Source organism: Euprymna scolopes, chromosome 10, assembly GCF_053919585.1.
Source record: "Euprymna scolopes isolate OS-2025 chromosome 10, ASM5391958v1, whole genome shotgun sequence".
NCBI classification, from domain to species: Eukaryota; Metazoa; Mollusca; class Cephalopoda; order Sepiida; family Sepiolidae; genus Euprymna; species Euprymna scolopes.
In genome coordinates, this window is record NC_136491.1 from 65,905,300 (window position 1) to 65,921,070 (window position 15,771).

Sequence of the window (15,771 nt, forward strand, 5' to 3'; positions counted from 1 at the left end):
GTGATCAATGTAACAACTGATTTCACTTCAATTGTGTGGACTTTAGTGAAGCGCCACTGGAAAATGAACAATAGTTCTGTCCTACTTGTAATCCTTAACGAGTAGTAACCGGTAGATCCAGTTTGTCCGTGATCTAAGTCAACTACATGATTTCTTTTAATTGGGATTTTTTCTATTTTGGGGGGGGGGCGGGGGGATGTGTGATAACTAGGAATTATTGAACTTACCGAGAGTAAGTTTCAAAGGGAAAGTAAACTCTTCTATCTATGGATGACGTTAGAATATTTTTCTGTTGCATAAAACAGAGTGCCTGAATTTGGTGCATTATATAGACACTCTATTCTCCTCAAATATCGCTGAATGAAAAGTTGGGTGCATAAGATGTGCTACATTCAGTCTGTTTACAGGCAGTCGGCTTCTGTTTTCAGGCAGAAGACGCATGTGTTGAATTCATTTACATTACTGGTTTGTTACCTTTACAGAAAAAGATTGCTTGTCAGCAACGACACCAATTTGTTGCAAAACTAAAACGTTTTTTCTCCCCCCTTTACTTGTTGGTAAGATAATTCTGAGAGTTATTTATATGCTAGCTATAATGTAAAGCTTATTAATATGTTAGCCATTTGAATATACATAATTATAAAATAGCCTAACAAATAAATAATGCCTAAATATTTTTTAATAAGAAATTAGTATTTTTTTTATAAGTACAATATTTGTGTGAATATCAAAATCTAACAAAACAAAAAATTAGCAAAAAGACATCACTTCAATTATTCATTTTTATCACCTTTGACCGTCCATCAAATTTACACGCAACTTAATTTACACACAAAATGATGACGTCGCCAATTTTGTGTAAATGTTTGACGATTTTACACAAAGAAATAGTCATACCTCGTCACCAGTTAGCAACTGCTAACTCAATAACAGGAATTTTAAAGTAAAACCAGGAAAACATGAATTAACAAACAAAATACATTTATATCAACAATTATATATTTACAGAGATGTAAAATACACTTTGAAGTTTGTTGACAAGTTTTAAAGTTCTTGAATAAGAAGTAGATAAAAGTATCAGAAAGTTTGTTTTACCTTTGAAGATACATGGACCAATGATTTCAACAACCCATAAAGCACACCAAATAGCTACTTTTTCTGAATGCAATTGTGTTTCGACCATAGCTTGTGGATTATCATCACTCCATATTAGGCAATTCTGTTTTCAACCAAAAGTGTGCTTCATCTCTGAAGAAAATTTTGAAAGGAAATGGCAATGTTTCATTCACCAAATCTACGACATAAACGATGATCATTTGGCTTCAACCAAGACCTTCACGCAAATTTTTCCATAAAGGGCATAAGTTAATTGTTGGGTACATTGACGAATTGGCACATTTGCATCATCATCAACACTATGGCAATCACTTATTTTGTGTGTACTGAATGGCATCTTATAGAATTGGGTGTTATCGTTTAGAGTGAACATAATGCAAAAACGATTCACAGTTATTCTGATGATCAATTAGCTTACATAACGGATGGTGTGTTCCTCAAACTGAACCTTGATTTTAAAAATACATTTGCACAATTTGCAAACGCTGCTTGGATGTCAGTCTCTTCATGGTAAATTGCCAAACCAAGCTGAACTCAAAATAACTTAGTTGCCAACTCTGCAACTGAAGAAAATAGTATTATCAATTTAAAGTTTGCAACTTTTAAAAAATGCACCCTATTTGATCAGTTTCACCAGCATTTTATTATTTTCGTTTCTTTTCTGTTTAAGTCAGAAAAGTAAACTTCTTTTCTCATCTGTGAATTTGGATGTTGCTGAAAAAGGATACTTATTTCTTATTTCTTTCCTCTCCATTGGCAACAACCAATGAACAACACTTTGCTTGACTGTCATTTTTTTTAGTTGGTTGGTTTTGTTTTATGGCATATCAATCATTTTTGGGTGATTTAATGCCAAATCCAGTAATTTTAGAAAAGTTTTTATGCTTCAAGTTCTTTAAATCTTTGAATATTTATAGTTCTTGGTTTGGTTGTTTTGTAGAAGAAAATTGTTGTTTTTGTTATTGAATTTACAGAATGATTGATTTTTGCAAAGGAAAAAAACAAAAAACAAAAAAAACAATAATGTTTAGTGTATTTTAGATCAGGAAGGCAGGATCTTCAAACACCCTGATCTGGTAGCATCAGATAATTTCTTTAGTCATGAAAATACAGCATTTCACATGGCTGAAAAAGATGCCATTAACTAACATTAATGCTGGAGTCCCTCAAGTGACCATCCTGGGTCCAACCCTCTTCCTAATCTACATCAATGATCTCCCAAATCACATTCTAAGATCATTCATAGATATTTATACAGACGACACTACCATCTGTGACAACACTTCAAAGGCCATAAATGACCGAGTTCTCTCTAATTCTCTCTCCCCTGATCTTGAAGGCATGGTACAATGAGGAAAGAGTTGGCGGATTAATTTTAATGCATCTAAAAACAAGCTTCTTTCATTAACAATCTGACTCGTGTCTGGCATCAATTGAAATGAATGGCTCTCATCTTGGGAAGGCTCCATATGTTTTGACAAGCTCCTGGGTCTAACCTTTACTCTGGATTTGAAATGGAACACATGCATCAAATCCGTTGCCAAGATCGCTGGAAAAATGGTGGGATCATTCTACTGCTCCAGTAGATATTTCACTGTTAATGCAATTCTTTACCTATATAAGAGCCAAGTATGTCCCAGGATGGAGTACTGTAGCCACATTTGGGCAGGATAAGCTGCTAGAAGCAGCTTATCCTGTCTTGACAGAGTTCTAAATAGACTTTGTAGCCGAGTGGGAGATGCCCTTTTCTCTTCACTGCAACCTCTTTCTCACAGTCGAGATGTTGTGAGCCTGTCTCACTCATCTACCTGAATAATTTTTAGCTCAATAATTTCCCCCACTCTTTATCTGTGCCTAAACCTAAACATAGATTCCATGAACAAAGCTTCTTTCTTTGAACTGCCCGCCTGTGGAACTCTCTTCCATTTCCCTGCTTACCAGCTGACTACAATATAATCGTCTTCAAATCCAATGTAAACAAGTTCTTGATGAGCTGTCCCCTTAAGTTAACAAATTTATCTAATTTTCACTACTAACAATTACTATGATATTGTCCCATTGACTACCGTACACTCACTAACCCTTATCCTCAAGTGGCCTCCAGGCCTTGATAAGTAGTGACTCCTTTGTAAAAAAAAAAAAAAAGAAAAGAAAAGTGTGACGTGCTAAATAAAGGCAGTTTCAGTTTCCAGTGATTTTCAACGTGAAAAAATGTGTTACATTCATCTCTAATTCAAGGGAGTTTTTCCTGCCTTATTCCTGCAGAAACCATTCTCAAAAAGCATGAGTTTTTGTGGATGAATTCCCATTGTGAGGAGTCTAAATTAATTCCTAGTCGCGAACTTGTAAAGAAATTACAGATTCAACTCAATTCCTGTTGTAGACTTTATAATAACTAATATAGTGATACGAATAATTGCTATTCTTCTAAATACTTGATTTACCTCAGTCAAGAAGGATGGGAAGTGAGATCTCCATCATTTCTAAGTGCAGGCAAAGGCTTATGCAACTACAGACTGAATTGAGAAATTCATTCAACGTGTTCGGCTTTGCAAATTTCGTATTTCATCTCTTGTGGATTTTCTTCACACAGATGAATTTTTGCATAAGTGAAGTTCTTTCTACGAATTTAACAGAAACAATTAGATTGCTCCACTGTCTGTCTCGTTAATAAATTTGGTATTAAAACATATATACATATCTATATATCTATATATCTATATATATCTATATATATAAAAATGTAACTCTTGGTTCGTTCGCAATTAATAGTCTAAAAAACCACAGTACGGATGGCTTCCATGTTTTGGTATAATATGTTTACTATATCCATGTGTGTTTTTATATATTTCTTTTTAATTATAACATTATACTTAATTTTTCTATGATAAATAGGTGGTTTTCTTTGTACCGATAGGCCAGATATTTAGGGACAATTATTTATTACTGCTTCCTGTCACATGACCAGTGTTTCCAATTTAGCGGTTTTCCTGCTAGATCTGGAGATTTCGTTTGCAATCTAGTGGGGAATTCTAGAAAATCTGGAGATATTTGGCACCCACACACCCGCAATTTTAGATTAAAAAATAAAGAAAAGCGCTTGAAAATACTTTAAAACATAAAATAAACTCATTAAGTAAGTAAAAAAAAAAGGAGCATTTATTGCCTTTGGTAACAATTATTTATTGATTATTTGTTTTGTTTTTCACCTTTATTTCGGCTAACCATTCTTAAATCTCGCTATAAAATCGATTTTTCCAAGTACATTTTAGGTGGGGGGGGGGCATTCCAACCTCCGAAGTTTAGTTTAAAATACGATCTAAGCAACCCCACTTAATTTAGAAGTATTTAGTCGAAAATTGTAAAAAGCAAGAAACAACAGCAAAAAAAAAAAACTTATACCAATACAGTAGAATTTAATTATCTACCAACCTAAATATTTTTAACATGCTAAAACAAAGTTTTTTGTTTTTTATTTTTCTAATTTCAAAATATGTTGCATCATTATTGTGATGTTTAATTTGCAGTATATTTCAATTTAACTTTTATTATAAAAAGTTTGAGTTTATGATTTGTTTCCTGCAAAAAAAAAAAAAAAAATACCCTCTCTGAAAAAACAGGTAAAACTAGCTGGTAAAATATGTAAGCCTTCTGGGGAGCTAACCGCTTCAATATAATTCCAGAAACATATAGTGAGAAAACACGGAACATTTTATATATTGAATATACTATATTTATAATTTTTTATGGTAGGAAGTTAAAATATGGAGTTTGGAATGTGGGGGGGGGGGATTGCCAATTTTTGAAAATTTCAGATGATAAAAGTTAAAAATCTAGCGATTTTCTGGACATTTCTTTCTCCTGATCTCGCGGGTTTTTTTTAAATCTCAGTTGCCAACACTGCATCACTAAAAGGATATTTTGGTCTCAGCACTACAGGCTTAAGTGTTTACAATATCGGTAAATTTTCAATGGGTTTAATCACATGATTATTGATAATGTAACCATGTGATTGAAATTTAATTTAAATTAACCACACATGGTCGCTTTCCTATCAAATATTCATCAAAAAATGGTAGTTACAGACAAAATGAATGCCGATGCTCAAAGTGTATAAACATTTTGACCCCTTCCTTTACTTAAAAATTCACCAAAAATCAGGAAATTAACCAATTTTAATGAAAATTGCAGTATTTATCAAATAATGATCTCAGAATATAATGAACTAATTATTTTTACTTAACTCTTAGTGAAAATGTTTTATTTTGTTTAAACAAAAAATACCTTTACTAAAGTTATGGTTTTCAGTAGTAAATAAAAAACGCAAGAATCTATTTTTACTTTTTTTATATAAATAAAGCATCGTAATTTTTAACAATAAAAAATAATTTTTACAGTAACATTACGAAAAAAGCTCCTAAAGTCCGTATTAATGAATTCGATATAACTCGAAGAAAAATGAATTTCTCGCATACTATTCAGGAAATTAAAGATTCAATTAGATTCTTATTTCAGTCACCTAAATTATTTAGGGTGAAATGAGTTTAGGAATTTATAGCCAAACCTAAATTTTTTTTTGTTTAAAAAAATAGCACTAATACAGTAAGTTAGGTAAAATTTGCATAGAATGCTCTGCTTTACGGTTGTTGTAAAAATGGAACGGAAATTTGAATTTCGTTCCCTTTTAAATTCGGTACATTTTTACATTACGTCCAACTCATCGTTCACATTTGACACGCCAACTTTTATAGCTTTTTGGGTATGCTGGCAAGGTTAGGGGCGTCTATTCCGAAAGCCGTTCTTAACATGGGTAGATTGGTAGGTGTGTCAGAAATTTTGTGAAAAATACTGAATAATTCCACCCCGTCTTTCCAAGCTTATAACTCCTCGGAAAATGTAACTCAAGCCCTAATTATTTTTTTTCAAATAAAGGAGCAAGGACCAAGGTTTCATTAAAAAAAAACAAAAAAAAAAAAAAACAAACGACGTGGGTTTTTTTTAAAAAAGGTTTTAAACTTCGGACTTTACAGGTAAATTTCTAAAAAACACTACTTTTTTTGTTTTAAATTTGAATATATTATTTATTGACCTTTTCTCTTCAATTTGTGATATATAACACTTTGGTGAGTAAATTATTTACTTTTTAATAGACATTTCAAAATGGGAGGCGTGAATTATTCGACCCTAATTTTTTTTTTCAATTAAAGGAGCAAGGACCAAGGTTTCATAAAAAAAAAAAAAAAGAAAAAACAAACAACGTGGTTTAAAAAAAAAGGTTTTAAACTTCGAACTTTACAAGTAAATTTCTAAAAACACTACTTTTTTTGTTTTAAATTTGAATATATTATTTATTGACCTTTTCTCTTAAATTTGTGATATATAAAACTTTAGTGAGTAAATTAATTATTTACTTTTTAATGGACACTTGAAAATGGGGCGGGGGGCGTGAATTAAAAAAAAAAGTTTGTCTAAAATATTATATTCGGTTTATTGGAAAGAGCATAAAATTTCACATTGACCCTGAAAATATCGTGAAAATAGAATCAATAGAAAAATTTTGATAGATTTTTAAAGTTTAAAAATTGAAAAATATTGAGTTCGTAAAATTCATTACTGTTTTTTTTAAATAAAAAAAAATATTTCTATTACTTTTAAAACAACTTTAATAGTTTATTTTGGAAGTATAATCCATAAAGAAAATAAACAACCCACTTTTAAAAGAGAAATTACGAGTTTTTTATATTTTATTCGCAGTTTCGTGATAGGGGTGTCAAAAATTCCTACAAAACTTCTGATACATCTACTAGATTGGAGTGTTTATTCGTTGTAAACGTACCCGACAACCTATAAATGTCGACATTTCCAATTTGAATGGTAAGCTGGACTTATGTAAAAAATAACAAAATGATATACCAAACTAACTTTTTCGTTTAAAAATGGAATTATTTCCCTTTCGTTATTAACTTTTATTTTCTTTTTTTTTAATATTTTGTGTTTTATATACATAAAGTACAATTGTTGAATGTTACTGTTTTGATTATATTCGTGTGTGGGGGGGGCACAATTAAAAAATTAAGAAAGATTAAAACGAAGCGAAATTTAAGTTTCCGTTCCATTTTTACAACAACCGTAAAACAGCGCATACTCAGCAAGTTTTATCGTAATTTATAAGCATAATGTTGAAACACTAAATCAACATTTTATTTATTTTTCGCATAATTAATGATGGAAGTATTTTTCTGTTTATTTTCTGAACATCTGCTAAAAAAAAATAATTTGTACATTCTCTTGAAAAAAAGAATCAAACTTTTCTCTACTTTCACATAACTATTTACAGTGTTCATGTAAAGCATTCATCTGTTCTTTTTATAATAAAAATTTCATTTTCAAAGAGAAACATTTACTGCCAAATTTCTTTAAAAAAAAAAGTTCAAGTTTTCCTGAAAAAAAACTTTCACCTAACAATTTATGGTAAAAAATTAATCTTTTTTGGGGGAAAAAAAATAACAACTTTTATTGATTAAAAAAAATTGCAAAAAATAATAAAAGTAAATAAACGAACAAAATGCAATTTTTCTTGAGGAATATGTTCCATTTTAACAAACTGAGCCACAGCAACGCGTGGTCGGGTACAGCTAGTATATATATATATATATATATATATATATATATATATATATATATATATATATATATATATATAAACTTTATCGTTTAATCTTTGAATATTAAATGTTATTTAATAATGATTAAACTCTAGAAAAAATATATATGTGTTTAAATGTTTAACTGTTCAATAAATAATAAGAACTCTAGTTAAAAAATTCGTTCGAGTTTGAAATGATTGTTTGATGTTTAAAACTTTGTTTTAATCGTATTGATTTAAAAATTGATAATATTTGGAACCATTATTCTTAAATTTAAAAAAAATATAAATATTTCTTAAACACTAATCGTTGTAATGCATTTCTGATAATTTGTATTGTTGTATGCTTGTTAATTAAGAGTTGAATTATTGAACCTTATATGTTATAACAAATTCATATTGGCTTCTAAGCCAAGTTTATTACTGGATTAATTCAAAATGGCTTAATTTCAAAAGGACCTTTTGCATTCTATACATCCACTTTAGAAGATGAAGCAGACAAATTGCTTCTATTAAAATCCAAGTTAGGTGTAAAGGCCTTCGAACTTATCTCAGAGTTTGACATTGTAAAATTTCGAAAAAGCTTTGAATGTCTTCAGGAAAATATTCTTAAATCCTGACGACATGAGATAAAATATTTCAAGAAATTCTTCATTGTACTGATCCCTTCACAGAGCCTGATCAATTGAGAATTTATATTGAATGCATCAAAGCTGAGTTGATCAAACTAAACTACTCCTTCAATGGAGATTTTATTTAAGGAAGATTCATCTTCAGGACAGTTAGTTACTCATGTGGTATTTAAAAGGATTCCTGTTGAGATCCAGAAAGAATTAATGTCCTGAAACAGGGAGAGATATCTGTCACTCAGAATGATTGTTGAGAATGTTCCAGAAATTGTTGAAATCAATATGGTGGCACCTTGCCCAAAAGAGTGGGAAAATCATATATGAAAAATGCCCGCCATTTTATCTGACAAACAACAGAGTGCAGACAAAAATTGGGGGGGGGGGGGGGGGATTTTTACAGCCAAAGAAGGAAATTCTCCCAAATAAAAACACCCTTTCTGGAATAATAAATCCTGCAAATTGTGACATAAAATTTTCCTCTACATTCAAATCTTTCAGTTCAAAACTTAAGTGAGTTGGAGAGCTAAATTTGTGTAAAAACTTCTTGGGTTTACACAAAGATGTGAATTGCCCGAGGACAAGATGATTTCTCCACCCATCTGTTATTTGTGGGGCTCAATCGAATTTTTCGGTGATGTGCCCAAATTCTACTCAACTCTTTGTGAGGAAGACTTCATTACTATCGGCCTATGACAAATATTCAGTACTGCGTGTATAAGTGAAGAGAAAGAGGGGATCCCTCATACATTTGAATGCTCGGTACTTGTGCATTTAACGAACCAGACGTAACTCAGTATTTGCTCGGCTTTGTCCGGCGCATGACGTCAACAGCCGGACATAACCGAGCATTGCCGATTAAGCAGACGAGAATTTCGCTATCAATTGGAAGAGTGTCACAACAAACACTTATTTGAAGAGAGTTAAAAAAATTTTGTTTTAAAGATAACTCACAAAATAATAATGAATATTATAAACCTTGCGGACCAGCTCCAGACCCCAGAGGCTGCACTAAACTTTTGGCCAGGATTGTGTACTTGCAAAGAGAACAAGCCTTTCCGACGGTTACGGTTGGAGGTGTAGAAGTGTAACATGTTGTCGATGGACCTCCATTAGGATTGGGACCTTCTCAAAATCCCGACTAACCATCGCATGTATAATAAAAATAATATACTTATGGGCGTTCGAGATGGCATCTACAAAAAATCTCCATCGCGAATGTGGGTTACGTTCTCGCCACACAATTGTGGATTGGAAAATATTTTCCTGCGTGATATATGCAGGGACTATTTTCTTAGGGATCCCCGGCAGATTGGAGGCCCAGGTCATACGGTAGAAATCGACGAGTCCGTTTTTAACCGCAGAAAACAAAACGTCGGCAGACTTCTGACACCAGTCTGGATACGACCCCGCCGAAAAGGAGGGTTTCTTGGTCACTGTACCAAATAGGAACGCCGAAACCCTCCTTCCACTAATAAATAAAAAAAAATCCTTGTTTCTGGCAAAAAAAGTCCTTGTTTCTGCTCCCCCCCAATAATTTTTATTGCCCTTTTTTAGGCTTTTTTCATTTATTTGACATAAAGAGTTGCAAAAAAAAAAAAAAAAAAATTAACTTTTACATGTTTAAGACATAGACAATGGTTTTTTAGGTTAAAAATTGAAAAAAAAAACCAAAGTTCAGACAAAAAGTTTCCTATTATTTAACAAAAAAAAAAAAACTTGTTTTATATGTATTTATTTTGAAAACAGAAAACAATTTCAAACAATAATAATAAAAAAAAACAAATAAACGATAGGTTTTTGCTTTTTTTTTACTTATTTAATTTTTTTATGTTTCTACATTTTACAATTTCATTGTACAGTTATTTTGTTGTAGCGTTGTTTTTATTTTATCGTCAACGCTCGGTTTTATCCGGCTGTTGACGTCATGCGCCAGACAAAGCCGAGCAAATGCTGAGTTACGTCTGGTTCGTTAAATGCACAAGTACCGAATGCTCTTATAGACACTGGCAGCCAATGTTCATTCTTTTCCAGTTCTGTGTAGAAAAAATTGGATTCTTGAGAGGGTTTACACTCGAAGCCTATTATTATGCTCATAAGTACATTCATAGGTATAAAAAATATTAATCTTCATCAACTTGAAGTATTCTTAAAATTGGGGACACAAAAGCCCTTTTCCTTTAATGCATTGTTTATTGATGGGTTGAATTTGAATTTTAATATCCCTCGATTTGATGAAATTGTGACAAATATAAAAGGAACAGGATTCTAAATCCAGGCTATAATAACTTAAACCATTCAACATTGGATGGTATTATAGGTTTGGATTTGTGCAGTCACTCACTCACTTACACACACACACACGCTCGCGCACAAATAAACAAACGTTTATTCATTTCAATTTCCCTTCAAAAATAAGTTCTAGCAACGGCATAATTTCAAATACGCCCACACACTTTTTATCACAACAACAAAAGTAAAATGGACATATTTCTGTCGGACGTAGCTGACGACAGTATCACGTGACACAAGACCAATGATAAAATTTAGAAGATTGTCTTTTTAACGCTTTTACGAAAACAAAAATATCAGCAGTAGCAATCTTGTTTTGGAGCCAGTCCAAAAAGTATAAAAACGCATCAAACATTCTTTCTTCCCTTCTTTTTTCCTTCTTCTCGCTTCGACATCACATGAGAACATGCCTCTCATTTTCATAATATCGTCGTTGTCAAAGGCGTCAAAACCCATATTTTCCTTTCAGTCCCCACCCCTTAATCCTGCTTTCATTTTATCTCGCAATTACTTATAACGTCACCAACTAACTTTCAGAAGAAACCCCGTCCCCCTGCCTCCGCTTTTCTTTTATATCGCAAGTTTCTTAAAACATGACTAGCTAAAGTCCAGAATAAGATCACGCTTTTCTTTTAATGGTTAATTTCAAAAAGTTTTAAAAAAGTCTTTTGAACAATGATGTTATTAAAACTTAAATTCTTTTCTACAGTTTGCATTTTGGAGACGAAAGTGCTTTTTTCGAGATAAGTGACTTCTATATTAATCATGCTTTTTATCTTTAGATTCAAATATTAATAACTACATTTTATTTCAGTATTTAATTTATGTATTTCTGTTTTATTAAATGCTAGCGTTTTTCTCGTCCATAAATGTTTATTTATCTACCAAGTGGATTGCAAAATTAGATTAGGTAATTGTATTCATTTTTAGTTCGTGAGAGGGGGATCTATCACCATACTTTCCCTTAAACACGTCCATTGGACTTTTATTAAGTATAATACTTAATAATCTTCTTTTTTTTTTTTTAATGGAGAGTAGAAAATGCATTGTGGATGCGTTATCGGCAGCTCCCGTTACTCTCGCTTCTCCTTATTTGTCCCTCAGTCCTCATTTTTTAATGAGTGATTTTTCTGACAAAGGGAGAAGAAAAAGCTGTTTTCTAGGTTGGCAGTATTTTGTGCGAACAGTTGGCAGAGATGGCAGAAATTTTCTGTTTCTATATCTATCCTTGTAGACATGTCACTAGTAAGGGTGCTGAAGATAAACGTTTTATCTGGGCTGACGTTATCCGCCTGATAGTCAGGGACCCGAACGTTGGATTAACCACTAAGGAGGCTGTCCTATCAGCAGCTGCAAAGTACTGGGGCTTCTGTATTGCCATTTGGTGAATGGATTCTGGACCATGTAGTAGCCTCTGGTGGGGCCTTTCGAGGCCATATTAGTGGGTAATTGTTACGGCTCTACCTTATCATGTTCTACAAAAAAAAAAATTCTTCGTTTCTTTTTCTCTCTAAGTTTCCCCTCTCTGTCCTGCTCTAAGCAAATCTGACAACCTAGTCCACAAATTCCAAAATTCCATCATGACAAGTTTCAAGAAAAAATACACAATTAAACCGGGTTCTCCAACTTCCAACTTAGACCCCTACTACCATGTCTCCTTCTCCAACATCAGGGGTCTACGTTCTAACTTTCCAGAGGTTGAAACCCAATTACAGGAGACTAAACCAGACCTTTTATTTTTAAGTGAAACTGGCATTGGACAGGTTATTTCCCTAGAAGAGTTCGCAATTAAAAGATACTCTAACTTAACTTCTAAATCTGACCCCCAAGATCGCCATGGACATGGAATATGTGCCTATATTAAAGATGGCTTTCCATGTGATAGTGACATCTCCAGAGAAGACCCTAACTTACCCTATATGTGCTTCCGGGTTGCATTAGCTCACACTACTGCATTTATATTTACTCTCTATCGCCCCAACAACAGCGGAGTTACTATCTTTACAAGCATATCTGAGAAAATTGACCAAGTCCTATCTGCTTATCCTTCAGCTAACATTCACGTATGTAGAGACTTCAATGTTCACAATGTCGAATGGTTGACCCACTCAAACAAGACCGATGATGAGGGTAGGTTCTGTCATGATTTCTCCATTGCTTATGACCTCACTCAGATTGTTCATGAACCCACCCGTGTGCCCGACAATGACGGGCAGTATGCGAGTCTACTAGATCTTTTTCTCACAACTTGCCCTGAACTATGTTCAGTTTCTGTTCTGTCTCCTCTTGGATCTTCCGACCACTCTGTTGTATCAATTAAGATAAAAATGAAATGTAATAAGTCCCCAGACGTACCTCTCTATCGTACAGTATATCGATACACTAAGGCTGACTGGGATAGTTTTCGTACATTTATATCGGATCTACCTCTGCATTCCATGTTTAAAAAGGATGTGTCCTCTATAGTATTAGACCTGACTGAATGGTTAATTGTAGGTATTGACCATTTCATACCCTCAAAAAAGTTCCAGCAAAAACCTAACAGCCAGCCATGGTTCTCTCTAGAATGTGCTGCTGCCATTGCGCACAGAAACCACTTTTTCCACTGCTTCCAACGTAATAGATGTATGGAAACTAAAGCCGTTTTCAGGACTGCCAGCAACCATTGTAAGAAAGTAATAAAGAACACAATCCGTCAAGTCCAAAGTAGCTGAGCAGCGGCTTTGTTCCCACCAGTTTTGGCAAATAGCTAGCAGAATCCTGAACAGAAGCGTGTGCTCTATCTCAACTATCATCAATGAACCTGAGGTAATCTCGTCAGCATCAGATGAAGCCAAACTCTTTGCCAAGAAATTTGCAGCTAATTCCACTCTTTGCGACCAAGGCCGCCAACCCTCAATATTTCCTCCTGTATCAGAAAACATGCTATGTGATATACATATATCTGTACGTGATGTTGCCAAGCTAATCAAAAACCTTGATTCCAGTAAAGCAACTGGCCCTGACGGTATTCCAATTATAGTACTCAAAAAACTTTAACCAGAACTAGCGCCCATACTTACAAAACTGTTTAAACGTTGTCTTAAGGAGAATAGCTTCCCATCATCCTGGAAAATCTCATCAGTATACCCTGTATTTAAGAATTCAGGTGATCGTTCATCCCCCTCTCAGTACAGGCTAGTAAGTCTCCTGTGCGTCATGAGTAAGTTGCTGGAATCTGTGTTAAATAGAGACGTAATCAACCATCTCAACAAAAATAACCTTCTTAGTGACACTCAATATGGTTTCCGTTCTGCTAGATCTTCAGTAGATGTGCTTACAGTTATATCTCATAGGATTAGCAAATCTCTCGACGGAGGCAACCTTTCTAGGGCAATTGCTCTTGACATATCTAAGGCCTTTGATAGGGTATGACATAAAGGTTTACTTCACAAGATCTCTAGCTATGGTATAGTTGGAAATGTCTTCTCAATTATTAAATCATTTCTCACTGATAGGTTCATAAGAGCTGAGCGGCAAAAATCAGAAGCTCACAGTATTTATGCTGGAGTACCTCAGGGGTTCATCCTGGGCCCAACTCTTTTCCTGATCTACATTAATGATCTTCCAAATCACATACTTACATCATTTGTAGACATTTATGCTGATGACACTACCATTTATGGTAGCACATCTAAGACAGTAAACGACCAAGTTCTCTCCAATTCTCTCTCCTCTGATCTTGAGCACGTAGTACAATAGGGAAAGGAGTGGCTAGTTACTTTTAATGCATCTAAAACCAAGCTTCTCTCTTTACATCATCAACATTCTGATTCACATCTGGCATCAATTGAAATGAATGACTCTCGTCTTCAGGAGGTCTCAAGTTTTGACAAGCTTCTGGGCTTGACCGTTACTCCTGATCTTAAATGGAACACATACATCAAATCTGTTGCCAAGGCCGCTGGAAAAATGGTGAGATCTTTCTATCGATCCAGTAGATATCTCACTGCTGATGCAATTCTCTATCTATATAAGAGCCAGGTACATCCAAGGATGGAATACTGTTGCCACATCTGGGCAGGAGCTGCTAGAAAGGACTTGTCCTGCCTTGATAGAGTTCAAAATAGACTTCATAGCCTCGTAGATGTCCTTTTCTCTTCCCTGCAACCTCTATCTCACAGAAGAGATGTTGCGAGTTTGTCTCTGATGTATCGTTATTTTCATGGAAAGTGTTCAACTGAGCTTCAGTCTATGGTCCCCCCTCGCAAAACTTTCACAAAAAACACCCGTCTAGCTGTAAACACTATCAATAATTCCCCCCACTCTTTATCTGTGCCTAAACCTAAACGTAGATTCCATGAACAAAGCTTCTTTCTTAGAACTGCACGCCTGTGGAATTGTCTTCCGGTTTCCTGCTTTCCGGCTGACTACAATATGGTTGTCTTCAAGTCTAATGTAAATAAGTTCTTGATGAGCCGTTCCATATAAGTTAACAAATTTACCGAATTTCCATTACAAATTATTTATTACTAATGATTACTATATTGTCGAATTTCTACTGTACACTCTTTAACCCTTATCCTCGAGTGGCCTCTTGGCCTTGATAATGTGGTGATGTCTGTGTAAAAAAAAAAAAAAAAAAAAACATACAGACGCCACACAGGCAGTAAAAAATCACACTTATGCACACACGCACCCATTCCATATATTTTCTATAACAATTAATAACAACGAATTACTTTCCCCATGGGACTTTTGAATAATGCGAACTTCACCAGAACACAAACCTTGAAATAAGGACATTAATTTCACACAAGACTTTCACCTTCTAATCTTCTTAATTCAACAAAGGACTTTCATCGAACATTCTAATCATAATGACACTTCTCAAGAACTTTGACCGATCGGACCTTCGTTTATTCACCTTGTTGTTTTTGTTGAAAAATAAATGCGGTGCATTTTAAACCAGGTGTCATTTTGTTTTATTCTTTTTTTTAATTATTTTGTATTGGGCAGAGAGATTTATTTTCACTTAAACCTCTTTTCCCTTACAGATCTAATCTAGCACTTGAAAAAATTTAGTCTAATTAAATGTCTGGACGGATCTGC